The sequence below is a fragment of the Lathyrus oleraceus genome, chromosome 5 (assembly GCF_024323335.1).
Source record: "Lathyrus oleraceus cultivar Zhongwan6 chromosome 5, CAAS_Psat_ZW6_1.0, whole genome shotgun sequence".
In the NCBI taxonomy this organism is placed as follows: Eukaryota; Viridiplantae; Streptophyta; class Magnoliopsida; order Fabales; family Fabaceae; genus Lathyrus; species Lathyrus oleraceus.
The window spans coordinates 253027758-253045155 of record NC_066583.1 but is presented as its reverse complement, the minus strand read 5'-3'; positions in this window follow the sequence as shown (position 1 = coordinate 253045155).

Below are 17398 nucleotides of genomic sequence, written 5' to 3'. Positions count from 1 at the left end.
TGTAAAACCTAAGACATTATTCATTGATGTCATACTAGTTTAATTTGTCAAACCAGTTTTCCAGGACATCATGTTCGATATTTGTCCCATGAGGAACATAATTTTGAATTAGAATCAGAGTAGGCACCTTGTTCTGTTTGGGTGAGCTCCAAGAAGATATTATTTTGTTCAAGATAAAGAATTTTAATGAAGGAGGAGTTGTTTATCAATCAAAGATTTGTCATGGTGTTGAGAATTCTCCAAATATTGTTGACAATTATGAAGATTGTGATGTTCAAGCAGAATGTAATTTAAAGAATATCTCAGGCTCAATAAGAGATTTAGTAAAATCTTAAGAAGACTTTACAAGAGATCTGAGAATAATGTCACTATCAATGTCAAGAACATTAATCATAAAGATAAATATAGTGAAAGGAAACATATCAACTATTTTGATAGATGGAAAGGGGTCTAATGTCTTAATTGTAAAGACTTTTGTCATATTCAAGATGAATGATTAAGTGTTCCAATGGAACAAAGAAGAATCTCCAATGTCACGAATAAGAAGAAGGTGAAAATGATGAGGGAAATAATGGTGTTTATGTCAAAGATATGCATATTGATGAGCAATAAAATTCAAAGGAAATGTGAATTGCTCTTATTCAGAAATCAGAACGCGGAATGTCAAGAAACATGTCTCAACATCGGGTCAAACATGATTACCAACTCGTTAAGTATGTCCATTCCATTCCCTTTTACTATTGTAAAAGTTGTATGGTAGTCAACCACAACATCAACAAGTTTGGTTTGGCAAGCCTAATATCCTTGTTGCCTCCCACAAGGAGTTGTATTGTGAAGATTGGGTTCTTAGCTACATTAAGTAGATAATTGGAGAAGGATACTTTGTTGCTCCTTGTGATAGTCATAGGAGAAAGAAGTTTGTAAATATGAAGATGGTGGCTGCCATTGTAGATAAGATATTGGAAGACCATGGTTCAGTCATCAGAAAGCTTGAAAGTTGATGTCACATGTGTATTGATCTCAATGTTGAAGAAGGAAGTTGTTATGAAGTTTGCCATCTTGAGAAGCAAACCAAGATATCTTACCAGATGGTTCAACATCTTTATCATACTTCTGATTTACCATATATGGTCTTTATGAGACTCAAGTAAGGGTTTCCATTTAAGGGAAGGTTGATGGTCAGGCTGGAGGTCCTCCCAACAGTGAACAGCCAGTAGGGGTTCAGAAGAAGGAGTCGGAGAAAAAGAGGAATTATGGAATTCCTTATCATATGTATGGAGTTCTGATTAATTAAAATCATGATAGTGAGTTTGGTGAAGTTGTAATTAGTTTTACTCATATATCTTAAAGTCTAGTCTCAGGTTGTATGTCAAAAATCATCATCTCATTCAAATGTCTTTTGGTGAAGAGACCCAGGAAACCAATCTAGGAATTCATAATGATAATATGATGTGTTTGGAATCTTGTTCGACATGTTGACACAATCTCAAATACATAACGAGAATGATGATCGTAAAGCTGTTGAGTTTGATACTATTGTATCCAATAATGGTGTTGTTAATAACCATGAGCATGCAATAAAAGATACAGAGATATGGTGTGAAAATGTGATAAGTAAGGATGAAAGTGTACTTATGGTTTGTGCTATTAACAATAATGAGTATGGATCGTTTACCAAGGGCATACAATCTGTAGATGATATGACTCCCCATAATGATGAAGATGTTAATATCAGTGGTCTTGCTATGAAGCAAGTTGTTACTGACAAATCAGGTAACCCGTATGCTAACTGCTGGAGAAGATGGGAGTGTATATGATGTTGATATTTTTGGAGCTATCAGTTAGAGACCTAGACTGTCTTGTATCCTAAAGCTTAAACTTAACCATATGGATGAACAAAGTACCTTCCTCAATAGGGACTTGAATGTGAAAGTTGAATACTTTCCTTTTGTCAACATGATGAAGAAAATCATGAATATTTTGACCAAGTCTCGTGACAAGGCTACTCATGAAAAGGATCATAAAGGGAATGAAAGCATTGATGATGTTTTCAGTGACTGTGCGAGTTATATACATATGAATAAGGAAGTTCATGATGGGTATGAACTAGTCAATAAAGGTGTTATTAAAGATGTTGATATTTGTAGCTTGTCTCTCCTTTATGAGAATATTGAGTTGAAGTGGAAGTACCTAGCCCTTGATAGGATGTTGTCAAGAAAAGCTTTGAAATTTGAAATACATATTTAGTTGCTAGAGGAAGTCATTGTGAAAGACAACGAGAGTCTTGAGAGATATCTCATGTGTGTTGATGTCCTGTCAAACAACATGGTGGAGCATGTGGTTCATCAAAAGTAGTATGACATTAAGTTGAACATGGTAGAAGATGTAAGATCCCATCCTGATTTTCAAGTGAAGAAATATGCTTGTGGTTCTCATGGTACTTATGCTAATAGAAGTTGCACTTAACAACTGTGTAACAACTGAATGATCAATGATGTCATCAAAAAGGGTAATGAAGATGTCATCCAGGATGTACCAGACAATATGTGTGACATGTTGATGACTGAGTTTCAAACTCATAGGAAGGATGAAACAACCTGTCCTTATTAAGACTGAAGTGGATAGAAAGTTTTTTCAAACGAGGGGTTATGGGACAAAAGTTGAAGCAACAATTTAGAATAGTGTGTTCACCTTAAAAAGAAAGGTTGAAGAAAAGAGAATGCATATGGATGTCTCTTTTACTCACATGGATAATGTGTATTCCCATTCTATAACAAGTGTTGAGAAATGGAAGTATGTTCTTCAAATATGGACTGCCACTAAAAGAGAGATAGGAGAAGAAGCTCTTGATTGCAAAGGGATCATGAAAGATGACAAGCTAATGAATACTATTACTGATGATAGTCTTAGCTATTATAAAGTAGTCAAGGAGTTAAGGAACATGTTTGATATAGGAAAGTTTGTGAAATTTCATCATTAACTTTTAATTGATTGGATCAAGGGTACCTCTATTGATAAAATTATGAGAAATGAACTATGGAAGAAGGAGAATCTCCAAATAAGGATGCATAAGATTTTTTTGACACTGATGTTTAATGGGCTTATGGAGCTTCATAATGATGAGCAGTTTCTGAAGAGAACATTGGAGCTTCTAGGAGATTGAGGTTAAGGATGATGGTATTCCACATGGGTTGCTGAGTTCAGTTAAAAGAAGAATGTTAGGAAAGATCTCTCAAACATTATATCCAACATTTGTGTACTAGTTGATGAATATGATCTAGTTTGTGATGGAACTTTCTCACGTCAACTTGTTGTTGCTTCTACTGCAAGTGTGTTGGGAAGAAAATAATTGTCTTATGTGCACTAGTTATGGTGAAATCTTGAAGAAGTGTTTAATCTGTGATTTTCCTAAAAATAGCCAAAAGAGAATGTTGTTTCTTTGAGAGGCTTATAGGGAAAATGGATAGCAAGATGTCTGGAACATGTCGAATTCTCATGCTCTTCAGATGTGCTTCAATTCCAAGTTTTTGTTGTAGTTGCTTTGAATTTGGAAGATTGGATTTGCATTGAAGATAAACCTACTCGGATGATGCTGAAGATTGAGTTAATTTTGTTTCATCAAGAGATATTCTAGCTTCAGTCTCGATGATATGGATTTTTGTTCAACATTTGTGCTTATGGTTGATTGTTGATAGTTTCTACTCCTAATATTATGTGACAGGTTCACTGACTGTGCTCATGGATAATTCTAACCAAGCTGCTGCTAATTCTGCTAATGGAGCTTTGCCAAATTATGGCAAAAAGGGGGGAGTAATATGGTGTTTTGAGGCAACAGGTATTTGTTTAGTACTGGTCATATGGGTAAGTACTAATCATATGCTAATATGCTAGAGCATCAGGAAAGACATTTGGCCCTTTTGGAGTGAGCTTTTGTTTTTGTAGTATTTTGCATATCTTGATATTAACCACTAATTATTTGTGTTATGCATGACTAAATATGTGAATGATTATATGTTGATAATTGTTAGTTGGAAGGATTGTATGCTACTAACTATTAGATGACTGAGTGTTATGCATAACTAAGTTGTGAATGATTGCATGTTTGTCTGATTGATTTTGGAGCATTGTTTTGTGTGGCATGCATATGTGATGAATGTTACTGATTTTCCGCTATTATGCTACAACTCTGATGAATGTTGATATTGATGAAATTGTATGCTTTGATATTTCTACTAAATGTCACTTGTTCTTATTGAATGAGTGATATCTATCCTGAGGAGTTGCTTTGCCATAATTTGCCGAAAGGGGTGATTGTTGCTCCTTTTGGACTACCTCCATTTTGTAAAACAACAACATGGATAAGTATTCAAAATTCCCAAGCTTCTTCAAGAGGCCTTTCTGGTGTATAAGGAACACATGCTAGACGCAATTTCACAACATGTGGGTACGACAGATGGGTCTTGCTTAACAAGCCAGATTGCTGCATTTTGGAATGAATTTTTTGTTGAAAATTCAGTTAGATTTTATTGAATTTATTTAGAAATATGATTATATGATTTTCTAGACAACTGTGAAGATCAAATCAGATTTAAATTTGATTTATATTTGAATTTGAATTAAACAAAATCGTATCTTTCTATTGGAGATAATTATGGAACCAATCTTATCCAACAGATTATGCACAGATTTTGGACAAAATTAAATCAAAGATTCAAGGTGAAAAGCCCATAATACTTTTTCTATATAAGGAACCCAAAACCTACATTGGAACCCAAGAGTGATATTATTTGTTAGAGTCCTTGTTATTGAAGGTGAGGAAAACACAAGAAGGAGGGGTTTAATTGTGTTGAGTTGTTCTCCTTTTAAGCTTTGAGAACTAAAGCTTTTGACGGTTCTTTATTAGAGTCTGAACACAAAGTTTAGAGTCTGTATCAGTAAACTAGATTAACGTTTGAAATACCTTGTCATATTCTGAACCAGAATCTAATATGGATGATTATAGTTGACACCAGTAGAATATTTAAGATAGAAGCAAGTAAAATAAAAGCAAGAAAACAAGCAATTTATCCCGGTTCCTCTCACAACTTGAGAGTAATTCGGTCCCCTTGTACTTCCAATGTATTTCCACTATAACCAAACTGGTTACAAATGCTCAAGCATACAAGCAAAAGACTTCTTTTGCTTACACACGCACAAGTATAAGACTTCCTTGCTCAAACACACAAGTTTGAGACTTCCTTGCTCAAGCCCACAAGCTCAAGACTTCCTTGATCAAACACATAAGTCTAAGATTTCCTTGATCTCGTACACAAGCTAAAGACTTCAAGTGATCAAGCATACAAGAAAGAGACTTCTGACTCTATAACAAACTGTTAGGAGATTTGGGTAATAACTACACTTGATATAAAATCATAGGTGTAGACATATACAACTTAGAAAGACTCTAAGACTCAAGAACTTTTAAAATATACAAGTGATAAGATGTTATAGGTCTAACAATATTGAAAAAGTAGTTTCTCTTTGATTTTCAAATTCAGAGTCTTATGGTGTATTGCAGTGTGGTAGTCTTCTTCTTCAGGTCTGCAGCTCCTTATATAGAGAAGAGAGAAAAGAGATGTTGAAGACTTTCACCAAAATGTTGGTTAACATTTGTACTTGATTAGACACAACAACCAAACACCTTTTTGAAAGAGGAATGATCTATTGAAGCTCATACAACCAAGAGAGAGAGAGATATCCTTAAGTATTTACATGACAAAAAAGGTTATGAGTCTGTAAGAGTTGTCTCGGTAGAAGAGCTTATGCTTTAGAGGCTGAATTTATTCATACTTCACTCTTAATGATATAATCTAAAGATTCAGGGTCTGCGTCACATCAGAGTCCTCTTCTTAGCTTCTAAAGATTCAGAGTCTGCGTCACAAGAGACTGAATTTATTTAGAGTTGACTTCTTCACAGTTTGGATCTCTATCAGAGGCAGAGTCTTGTAAAGTGATCTTTAGAGCCAGAGTCTGGTCTTTAGATCAGATTCCTTAAGCATTTCTTCATTTGCTCTTAATGATATAATCTTGCATACTTGAATAGATGTTAGAATACCCAATTTTTCTTTAAATAATTTATTATCATAAAAACCCAAGGAATATGGTATTAGCCAATTTTGTTCCAACAATATCCTTCTTTTTGATGATGACAAATAATAGTATTTAAGAATAATGGTTGTTGATTTAATTAACTTGTTAACTTCAGGATCAGAGGTTTGTAAGCTCCCTCTGAGTGTGATAGTCCATAGGGCAAGGTTTGTAAGCTCTCCCTAAGTTCTATCCAAGTAAATTAAATTCCTTTAATTAACAAGTTGACTTCAGCGTCTGAGGTTGTAGCGGTAAATTCATGATCATTAATCTATGAATAAACTTAACGTCAATAAAACCAAAGTCGCCACCGTGCTTTTATTGTTTCCAAAGGAAAAGGGAAAAGTACGAACAAAACCCAAAGATAAGAAGTTTTCAAATCAAAACTAATAAAATGTCAGAGATTATAGGTAAGGGGGTTGGTTACACATAGGGAAGGTGTTAGCACTCAAAGTGTCCTAGATACTCCTAAGGAGCCCTTTTTATGTGTGTATGTGTTTTTGGTTTAAAAGATGTTTACAACAAATAGAGTGTGGGGATGACAAAATAATTCATTAATTATATTTTTGCGTTTGACAAGACCTTTGGACTTGTGCCTACGTACCAACATAAAAATAAGGGATCAAAACCTCGTAGTTCGTGGTATCAATTTTAAAATATATGGATTGCTTTTAATTAAAAGTTAAGTTTAAAAGAGGCACTAAAGGTCCAAAAGTTTGAATGAGTGTTAGTTCTTTTTGTCTTTTGAAATTTTAAGTCAATATGATTAGATTCATTTACTAATTGATTTAAGAAAAGAGTTTGAAAATGCAATGGCATAAGGCTAAAGTTTCTAATTTGCAATAAAGTCTAAGGTTTGAAATCATAAGCAAAGAAAGTTTTTGAAAAGGGGGAGAGATTTTGAAATTTAAGAAGTGAGAGAAGATGAAGAGACTAATCCTAAGCATAAAATTAAAAGTTAAGAGTTGAAAAGATCTGACCGATGGGATGCAATCCAACAGACAAGAATGTCATATAGAAAACCCACTTTCCCTTTGGACTTTGAACCAAGCAATAATCAGCAAGCAATTAGCAATATGAAGAGCAATGCATCAAATAAAGATGGTCACATCCAAGCAAGCAACTCCATAGCTAACATTCTTCTTTGCCTTCGCATGTATCAGATGAAATACTTCTTGATTTTTTCTCAGAATAAGGTGTAGCAAGAGACCAAAATAACAATTGCATCAAGACCATGTAGCAGATGAACTCAAGTGGATCCCAATACTTGCATCATATGGAAGCTTAAATCATAATAACTTGACCTCAGAAATGTTGGCATTGGCCAAGTCCCTTTTGCATATGGAATGTTACCTAATTCTAAGTCCAAAAGCTCAGATCAAACCCAACAGTCCACACAAACATTTTTTAGGGTCTTTGTTGTTTATTAAGTATTTTAAGGTCCTAAGACCACAAACACAAACAAAATACACAAACAAATATATACAATCACAATATATGGCTCAAATGAGCAAAGTGAAAATGACATAAATATAAACAAATTAAATGTTATATAAATGACAAATGAATGGTAAATGACTTGAAATTAAATTGCATAAAGTAAATGACTTGAAAATAAAATCAATATTAATACAAGTTAGTCAAATGTTAGTTGATTAGATGTTAGTGATGTTTTGCTTTTCAATTGATTAAGTCATTCTTTGGAGAACACTCAACCATCTATTCACAAGCATGGATCCTTGAACCAAGACAGCTTCCAAAGGAAGGAAAAAATGTCAAGTTTCCATACAATACCATGAAAGATGGGAGACTTATAATCTCACTTACTAGAATGCTATGCCTTTAGGGTCAAATTTAGCTCTATGTTAAGCAATTGTAATTGGACTTATGTAGAAGTCACAACTATCTGATGCCGGGCAATAAAAATTTAGATGTTAATGCATGTTAGAGATTTGGTATAATGAACCAAACTCCTAAAACATACCACACACTAAAAGAAAAGATCAAAAGGATGGACCTATCTCATTCATACTTGTATTGGTTCATCTAACACAAGGTTATTGATGAACCAATTAGCCTTAGGATGTTGAAATTTCATTGGTCAATTAAAGGGATGAGAAAGAATGAGATTGAAGATGAAGAGGGAGGGGAGATAAGAGAAACACAAGTTGATCATGGGAGGAATTTTATCAAATTAAAATCATTCATTCATTTTGGGAGATGGAATGTACATTTCATCAATCCCCTAAATCCAATGATTTTAACTCAACAAAAGTCAAATCAACCTTGACCAAGGCCCAAACACATAGTCAAACATCACAAGTCAATAAAAATGGCTTAACACAATTTCTATACAATTAATCAATTAAAAATAAAATTAAAAAATGCATTTAAATTAAATTTAGTTTGGTCAAAACCTAAAACCTCTTCAAAACACCAAATAAATGGCCAAGAGATTCATCCTAGGTCAAACAAGGTCAAAGGACCTTAGACAAAAAATTTCATTATTTTTGAAAAGTCAGAAGTATTTTTAAACAACTTAAAATATGCACAAAAACAATCAATTCATGAAAAATATCAAAATTAATCCAAAAAATAATTTTAATTCATAAAATGAAAGAGGAAAATATTTAAAGATTTTTGGTGAAAGTCCCATATTTTTTGGATTAAAAATGAAATTTATATGAATCAAACAAAATAACACAATTAAATGAAAAATCAGAAAATATGGAAAATCAGGGCCCATTAATTGAGGTGGCAGATCTGATGGTCACACATGTGCAATCCACCAAAGACCAAGTCAAACGTGCTGCAGGAGTGGTAATCACAATTGATGCTTGAGATTAAAACATTTGAGTCAGATCAGATGGCTTGGATATTGCCAACACACCATCGGAGCCCTAGCTCCGATCATCTTCTCCGGTGATCACCACCGGTCTGGTTCAAGCTCAACTCCATGAAAAATGAAAAATGGATACACTAATTTGAAGGAAAAATGCTCAGGAGCACGAATCTGGCCTCAATTTTCTCCAATTCCAAGTATATAAAAAGATACAGGGATTTGAATTTTGAGGATCATGAACTGAGTTGCTTCAATTTGACCTCAAAGCAACTCAATCTTGTTGCCTACATTGGTAGGACTTCAGCCAACCAAAAATCATAAAGAATGGTGAAGAATTGAGAGAGAATTGAAGAGATGAAGTTTATGAAAAATCACCTTCGAGTTGATTCAATTTCACTTTATCTTGATGTGGATTTACTTGCTTTCTCTTCCTCTTGCTTGCAGAAACCAATTGAGATGAAAAGGGAAGTGAATTTCTGGAGTTTGAACTTCCAAACAGAAGATGAAGTTCAAGCTCGATTTCAAGAGAAATCTTCATAAATTCTATGGAAATGGGGGTTTGAATTGGTCTGGCAAAGCTTGGGCAAGGTGTTGATGAAGTTCTGATCTCATTGCTCTTGTATTTATAGCCAATGCAATTGATTTCTACACACTTTCATTTTAATGTTCAAAAATAACAACCTTCCATCATGAGCTTACATGGGAGTGTACAAAGCCCAAAGAATGATTGGCAAAGGTCCAAAATTCTGCACATGTCATGCTGAAGGTGTTGCATTAAGCCATGCATTGTTGAATTGAATTGGATCATGAAATTCTTCCAAATGGTACCTCACATTGCACCCATGCTCAAGTCCTTCAATTTTGATCCAAATGGGATGATCTTGGACTTTTTGGAAATGTGATATCAAGGGTAACAACTTTCATGTTGAACACTTTTTCATTTGAATCTTGGATCATGATGAATTTTGAGGTGGAGGTTTGGGAAATCAAACATATTTGAAACTTTTCTAAGTCCCAAGTCAAATGTTCACTTCTTCCACCTTGAATAACTTTTTCTATGGACTTCAAATCGAAATAGTTTCTTCATCAAAGTTATATATATTTCAAGCCTCTTCAATCTGGTCATAAATTTGATCTCATTTGGATTTGGCATGAAAGAGTTATGTATTTTAGAAGTTGAGGAAAATCATTTGTTCAATGGTAATGGCCCAAAATGACCTATAATGTTTCCTCTTGGCACATGCATTTTCAAGTTGAATTTGAACTTCCTACAAATATAAAAGTTAAAGTAGAAATCTTGAATTTTATCACGAAATTTTAATGGCTTTCATATCATAAGAATTGAGCAAGTTATGGTCTTGGGAAGTTGACCTCCAAACTAGGGTTCAGACAAAATGACCTATACTCTTTCACCATATAAAATGACTTTAAAAGAAAAAATAGCTCTTAACTTCAACATGAAAGTGATTTGGAATGTAATTTTTAGTAACTTTTCTCTTTTAATAATTTTCATATGACACAAATTGTAGGAGATAGGGTCTAGGGAACCCCAGTTTTGACTAGTTGACTTTCTCTGGTCAACCACCATGAACCATCATGCTAGATTGATATTATCTTGACTTTTGGGACTCATGGAGGATAATATAGGCATAAGGTGATGTAATATGAAGTATCCCTTAAAATACTTGATCAATTGTTGAAGAAACTTGTTGAAGAAGTCACACAAGATACCTAGATGAATTAGGGCTTCCAAGGCAAACAAGCTTCAAATTCTTGGTGATTTCTTGATCAAAATGACATGTGAAGATCATGGGGATCCATATATGATGCCTAAAACCAAATTGAACTATTTCATGATTGAACTCCTTGCATTGAGGGTCTCAAACCCTAGATATGAGCTTGATGAAACATAGGTGAACACATACACTACCTACAAAAGAGTTAAACTATCCATTGACATATTTTTGGTATTTTGGTTAGTAGATAATGAAAAACAAAATACGATACAATCAAAAGTGCTTGGTGATCTCTCCCAATGCAAACCCAATGAATGAGGGGTAAGGAGGCTACCAAGGTGTGAACCCAATGCTAATGCATATGATGAGATAGCATGAGCGATCTTATGGTCAAAATTGGGGTCTTATAGTGGTTTGTAAGCTATTTCTGATTCTGATAGTCCAGAGGTTGAGGTTTGTAATTTTCCCCTAAGTCTTATCCATGTTAATTAAATTTGTTTAACATATTCTTCAGAAGTAATTTTAAGCATCAGTAGAATAATCATCAGATTCAGATGCTTAAATACTCTTTATTCATCAGTTAAAATATAAATAAAAGCACAGAAAAGATACTGAAAAAAGTTTTTCATTAATCACGCAAAAGGATGTGATGCAAAAAGTTTAGAAAAGATAAAAACTTAGGGTGATTAAATCCTATAGCTATTGTTTCTTCAGAAGATCCATAATTGCTTCCAGATAAGCACTCATGATATATTGTCTGGCATCCACAACCTTCATCCTATCATCCATCTCTTCCTACTTAGTAGCCATAACTTCCTAGTTAGCAACAACAGAGGTTATCTTGGCTTCCAAAGTCTCTTGCTTATGACTGGTAGAGGCAGTAGACTCTGAAGATACATACTTTAGATTCTGAAAGACTGATACCACATGGGTTGTGAGAGAATCCCACTTAGTAAAATAAGCTACTGGATCAGAAGTTATGGTTCTCTCAACAACCAGATTATGCATTCTATCAAGGAAATCTATTTTGATTTCTTCTAGTTTGGCTTGGATAAAGGGTGGAAGAGGTGGAATGCCTGTTTATGGATGGGCAGAAGGTTGGTTTTCTTGGATAGTTTGGTTCAGAGAAGTTTCTAGATAAAGTTTGTCAAATGAGACTTGTTTAGTTTCAATATAAGGTTCAGAGGTAACTTGATCTTCATTTTGATTTTGAGCAGGGTTGGGTCCTGGTTTAGGTATATATTGAAGTGTAGGTTATGGTGAGGTTGGAGGTGTAGGTTGGTGTTCTGATTGAGTTTCATGTATGGGTTTAGGTGAAGGTTGAGTTTTTGTTGGAGATTCAGGTTTTGGTTGATTTAGGGTTACATATTCAGCTTCATTTTGAACAAATAAATTATTTTGTTTAGAAGTTGCTTCAGCATCTGCAGTTCATTCTGATCAAAGATACCATAGATTCATTTTCTTCCTCTTCCTCTTCCTCTTCAACTTCAGCAGGAATAACTATCTTTCTTAACTACTTCTTCTTTACAGGTACATCAGATGTGACCGAAGAAGAAGATACCTTCTGAGGAGTTCTTCCACTTATTGTTTTAGAGGGAATTAAGATAGTTGATGCAATAACCTCTTTAACTTCTTTCTCAATCTCCTTCTGTTTCACAACCTTCTTTTTAGGAGGCTTCTGAACTGACTTCTAAGTATCATAAGCCACTTGTTTTCTCTTCTTAGAAGGTTTGTGCAGGTCAGGTGGTGCTTCTCTTAAATCTTCAAATCTTATAACTACACCATCTTCTTTTCTCGCCATCTCAATGTATATCCTGATTACCTCAGGATTATCATACTTGGTAATCATATGATAGTCCTCAAGATAATCAGTATTTGTACATCTGACTCTGAGAGGCTCTTTTGATAACACCACATGACTTTTCCTTAGAATCTTCATATTTACCATGACAGAAGTAGACAGAATGTTCCCATGGAACCCCCCCAGATCCTCATTATCATAAATAATTTTAAGGGCATCAATCAGACGACCCTGATGAATAAGCTTAGACAAAAGTCTAGCATAGGGAAAATTTTCTTATTGCGGTTCTTGCTATCCTTGATAACCTCACAAAGATGATGGAAAATATAGGCAGAAAGATTGATGTTCTCTTCATTTTCCAAATACCATAAGAAGTGTTTATGATCCCAAGAGATTTGGTCAGTGCTACCTTCTCTAGGGATCAAACATCCAATGAGAATTTTGAACAGAAGCATGAAATGAGTCTTCATGTTCTTCAATTTTCCCTAGTCTAAAGAGGAACTTGAATTTTTTGAAAGATCAAATAAGCTCCTTTTGATAACAACGACTTTTGGACTGCTTTCCTTGGTGCTCAGATTGCACCTTCCAGTATTTGTTACTCTCAGAAGCTTGGCAATAGTCCTTTAAGTGATGGTTACATCAACACCTATCATTGTAGACCTAACCTTCATTTCTTCAAATTCCTTCAAACCCATTTCCTTTCTGTTTTCCCCTTTCAAGGATTTGTCATTCCGCACCATCATATCTTGTTCCATAGACGCATAAAGTTCATCATAAACTTCAACCCTGACTCAGAAGTCCCTTACCAGATGAGGGTAAGTTCGTATATTCAACATATCAAAAATAGAAGAACATTCTTGTACTCTAAAGAAACTCTAGAGGTTATTCCCATTCTGATTGAAGGAGTCAAAATCAACAATTTGTTCCATAATCCACTTCATATTAGAAATTCCATTCACCTTCTTTTGGTCTCAAAACCATAAAATCGGCATATCCTTTCTTCGCTTCTCGATCCGCATCGTTGAATTGGGGGATTTCTTCCCATCGGTCGAATCGACAATGAAGATTGGGGTTCATATGAAGTTTGGAGGATTTGAGGTGCTATAGGAAACAAGAACGGGAATTTATTTCTTTTCTGCATTTTAGTGTGACTGCTACAGTGATTGTGACTTGAATTAGACGAATCTGGTCATGGAAAATCGTAAGAATAAAAAATTGATTCTCACATACAACGTCGGTGTTCTCTTCAGAACTAGAAATAATCGATGGAATGACGAGATAATGCCTTGCCGCTGTGGATTTTTGCTTTTGGTGCAGTGGAAAAAGGGACTGACCTACAAGGTTATCACTCAAATTCTCAAGTCAATGAGAGAATAAAGAGTAATGTGTGACTTATAAAGGATTTGAATCATATCTTTCTCTTCACGTGAGATACCTTATATTCGAGAGTTGATAGAGATGTCTAAAATCTAGATCCGATGTGAGACTTTGTCTTATTAGACATCTGGACGACGTAGAGCATGACTTCTAAATAGTTGAATCCACAACATGACTTTTAAATTAGCTGAATCATCTAACATAAATTATATATATATATATATATATATATATATATATATATATATATATATATATATATATATATATTTTAAACATCAAACATAAATTTAAATCATCTAATTTTGGTATAATGACTATGGATATTCCATGTGTGTGATTGCCTAACTTTTTAGCGGTGTTAGTTCCTTGATAAAAATAAAGTTTGAACATTTATTGAGTGAAAAATTATACTACTATTTTTTTTTGTTCACTTTGAGTGGTGCACATTTTTGCTCTCAATTTTTTAGGATCAAATCATGTCATATATTATAAACATAAAATGTTTATATTTTATGGTGCAAATTTGTAATCATGAAATGACTAAAAATGGGACCAACATATCCTCAAATAAAATGGGACCAACACATAAATTCTTTCTCATTTTTTTTTCTTTCTATTTTTAATACTTAAGCCACTTTTATTTGAATAAATAGCGAATTACAATAAAATATAGCTTTTAAAACATATGGTCATATGCAAGACTACAACGTAGAAGTGTGTTTCTAAATAGCTTTTGTTAAAGTTAAGCAATTATAGTGGCACGTACTAATATAAGTTATAACAATGACTTATTATACGAGGAGTTAATAGTGTGGTTGAGATGAGTTTGCTAACAGCTTTGTAAAGGTCGTACTATTGGAAGTGGTAGTTCTTGGAATCCCTGTCAGGAGAATCCATTAACAAAACAAATTTGGTTCTATTTCTAAAGTGTAGTGTTTGTGACCAACACGCGAGTGTACTATCTAATTTGTTAAACAACTATTTTATTTTATATAGGATTTTCTAATATAGCTATTTTTAATTTATTTTTCTTATTCAATTAACTAATGACATTTTAATAAAATGATTTACATTCCAACGTTAAAATCAAAATGTGAGAAAGAAGAGTGAAATAAAGTTAGATTTAAAATTGTTATCTCAATTTGAATATATATATATATATATATATATATATATATATATATATATATATATATATATATATATATATAATGAACATGTTATTTGTTAGTAGTGAAATGCAGAGAACCATTTGATATATTTGTTGTTGAGATTTCTCGTGATCATTAGACTAATAACTCTCGTGTGTTGAAACGATTCTAGAAGGAGTGACACCCCTCCTTGGTGGTCGACCGGGGTCAACATGGTCGGTCCATAATAGTTGCCCCCAAGCCCTTGTGAATGTGTAGGTAGGCGGGGACTTAATACCTCTGTCTTGGATGTCGACCACACCTTGATCATCCTAAGACATGCGAAGGAGGAACATTCCAGCTTCTTTAGGGACTCATGCATTTAACGTGTCATACTTCAAACGTCTTTTTAGACGTGTTTGGTGACGTCTGTAATGAAAACAAATACGACAAAATTTCTAGAAACCAATGAGTCACCAATTACATAGGTGGACCTACATGCAGTAAGTGGAGACAATAATTTTGTTACTAATCAACCTGAAATTGCGGAAGCACGTAAAAGTGAGAGAGTACGCAAGGAAAACATCAGGCTCATGGGATATGTGAAAACATGACATCTATTTAATGCTTGTAATAAGAATATTGTGAGGCATGTAAGAATTGTGATCATTTGTTTTTTTTCTCTCTCAACTCTTGTATGAACTTTGGTTAAGTTGTTATTCAATACATATCTCTCTTCATTTTTTCCATTGTTGTACGTCATTGTTTCATTGGTGCTTTCATTACACCATGACTGAACAAAAACAAAGGAAATGCAAGCTGAGATCAAGCGCAATGCAGAGGACCTCAAGCAGTTTCAGGAGGTGATGTTCGAGCGGTTCGAAAGGTTGGAAGCTGGAAACTATTCCAGATTTGATCGTATGGAGGCGATGCAGATGAGTGCTGAGTCCAAGTTTACTCAAACTCATTCTGCGCTTGATATCTTGATCCAACAAACTCCATCAAAAACCAACCATGGTGTTGGACTCATCAACAAACCGTCGTTCCAGGTGAGAAACTTGAAACTCGAATTCCCTCTATTTGACGAACGTACATGAATGGATCTTCCGTGCAAAACAATTTTTTGGCTACTACGATACTCCGGATTCAGATCGTTTAACTATTTCATTGGTACATCTTGATAAGGACGTGGTACCATGGTATCAAATGATGCAACGATCTAACCCTTTTCAATCATGGCTTGAGTTTACGTACGCATTAGAGTTGGATTTTGGTCCATCCATTTATGAATGTCCTCGAGCTACCATGTTTAAGCTGGCCCAATCCGGTACGGTTGCGGAATACTATCTGCAATTTACTTCATTGTCTAATAGGGTGGTCTTAATAATGATACTTTGATTGATTGTTTCATTAGTGGATTAAATATTGATATTCGTCTTGATGTGTTGATTCACACACCCACATCCATTGTTAGGCAGTGTCCCTTGCAAAGGTCTATGAAGAGAAATATACACCCATTACCAAACAACAAAAAAACAACCCAACCACTAATACTCCCAACAGATCCTTCATCAATAAAACAGATAATAACCAGAAAAATATGGCCCCCATCCTCCATACACCCCCAACCCGACCAATGAGCCAAAACAAAAAAAATCCCAATATCAAGAGAATGTCACCAACTGAAATGCAAGTGAGAAGAGATAAAGGCCTTTACTATTTGTGTGATGACAAATTTTCATTTACACACAAGTGTCCTAACATGCAATTGATGTTATTACAATATGATGATACTGGTGAAGACCAACTGCTCGAGACAATGCATAAGCCACCAAACATACCCGCTGAAAACCCCGAGACCAACCAAACGGAACACCATCTATCTTTGAATGCCATGAAAGGAACTAGTAACATAGGTGTGTTGAGATTCTCCGGTTCAATTGGACATATTCAGGTGCAAATTATCATTGATGGAGGTAGCTCCGCTAGTTTTTTACAGCCAAGAATAGCAAAGTTTCTCAAGTTACCTGTTAAACCAGCCCCAATCTTCAAAGTGTTGGTAGGTAATGGTGAGATAATGACTGTTGAGGGACTGAAAAAAAACTTAACAATTGAGGTGCAAGGACATAAATTGGAAGTGTTCATCTTCTTATTGTCGGTAGCAGAAGCTGATCTTATATGGGGAGCATCATGGTTAGCAACATTAGGTCCACATGTTGCTGATTATGCAACATTGTCACTTAAATTCTTCTTGAATGGGAAGTTTGTAACATTGACAGGAGAGACTACTATTGCACCTGCTCCAACTCAATTCCATCACTCTAAGAGACTTCACACTACTGATGTAATTGTAGAATATTTCACTATTCAATTGCTGAAATCT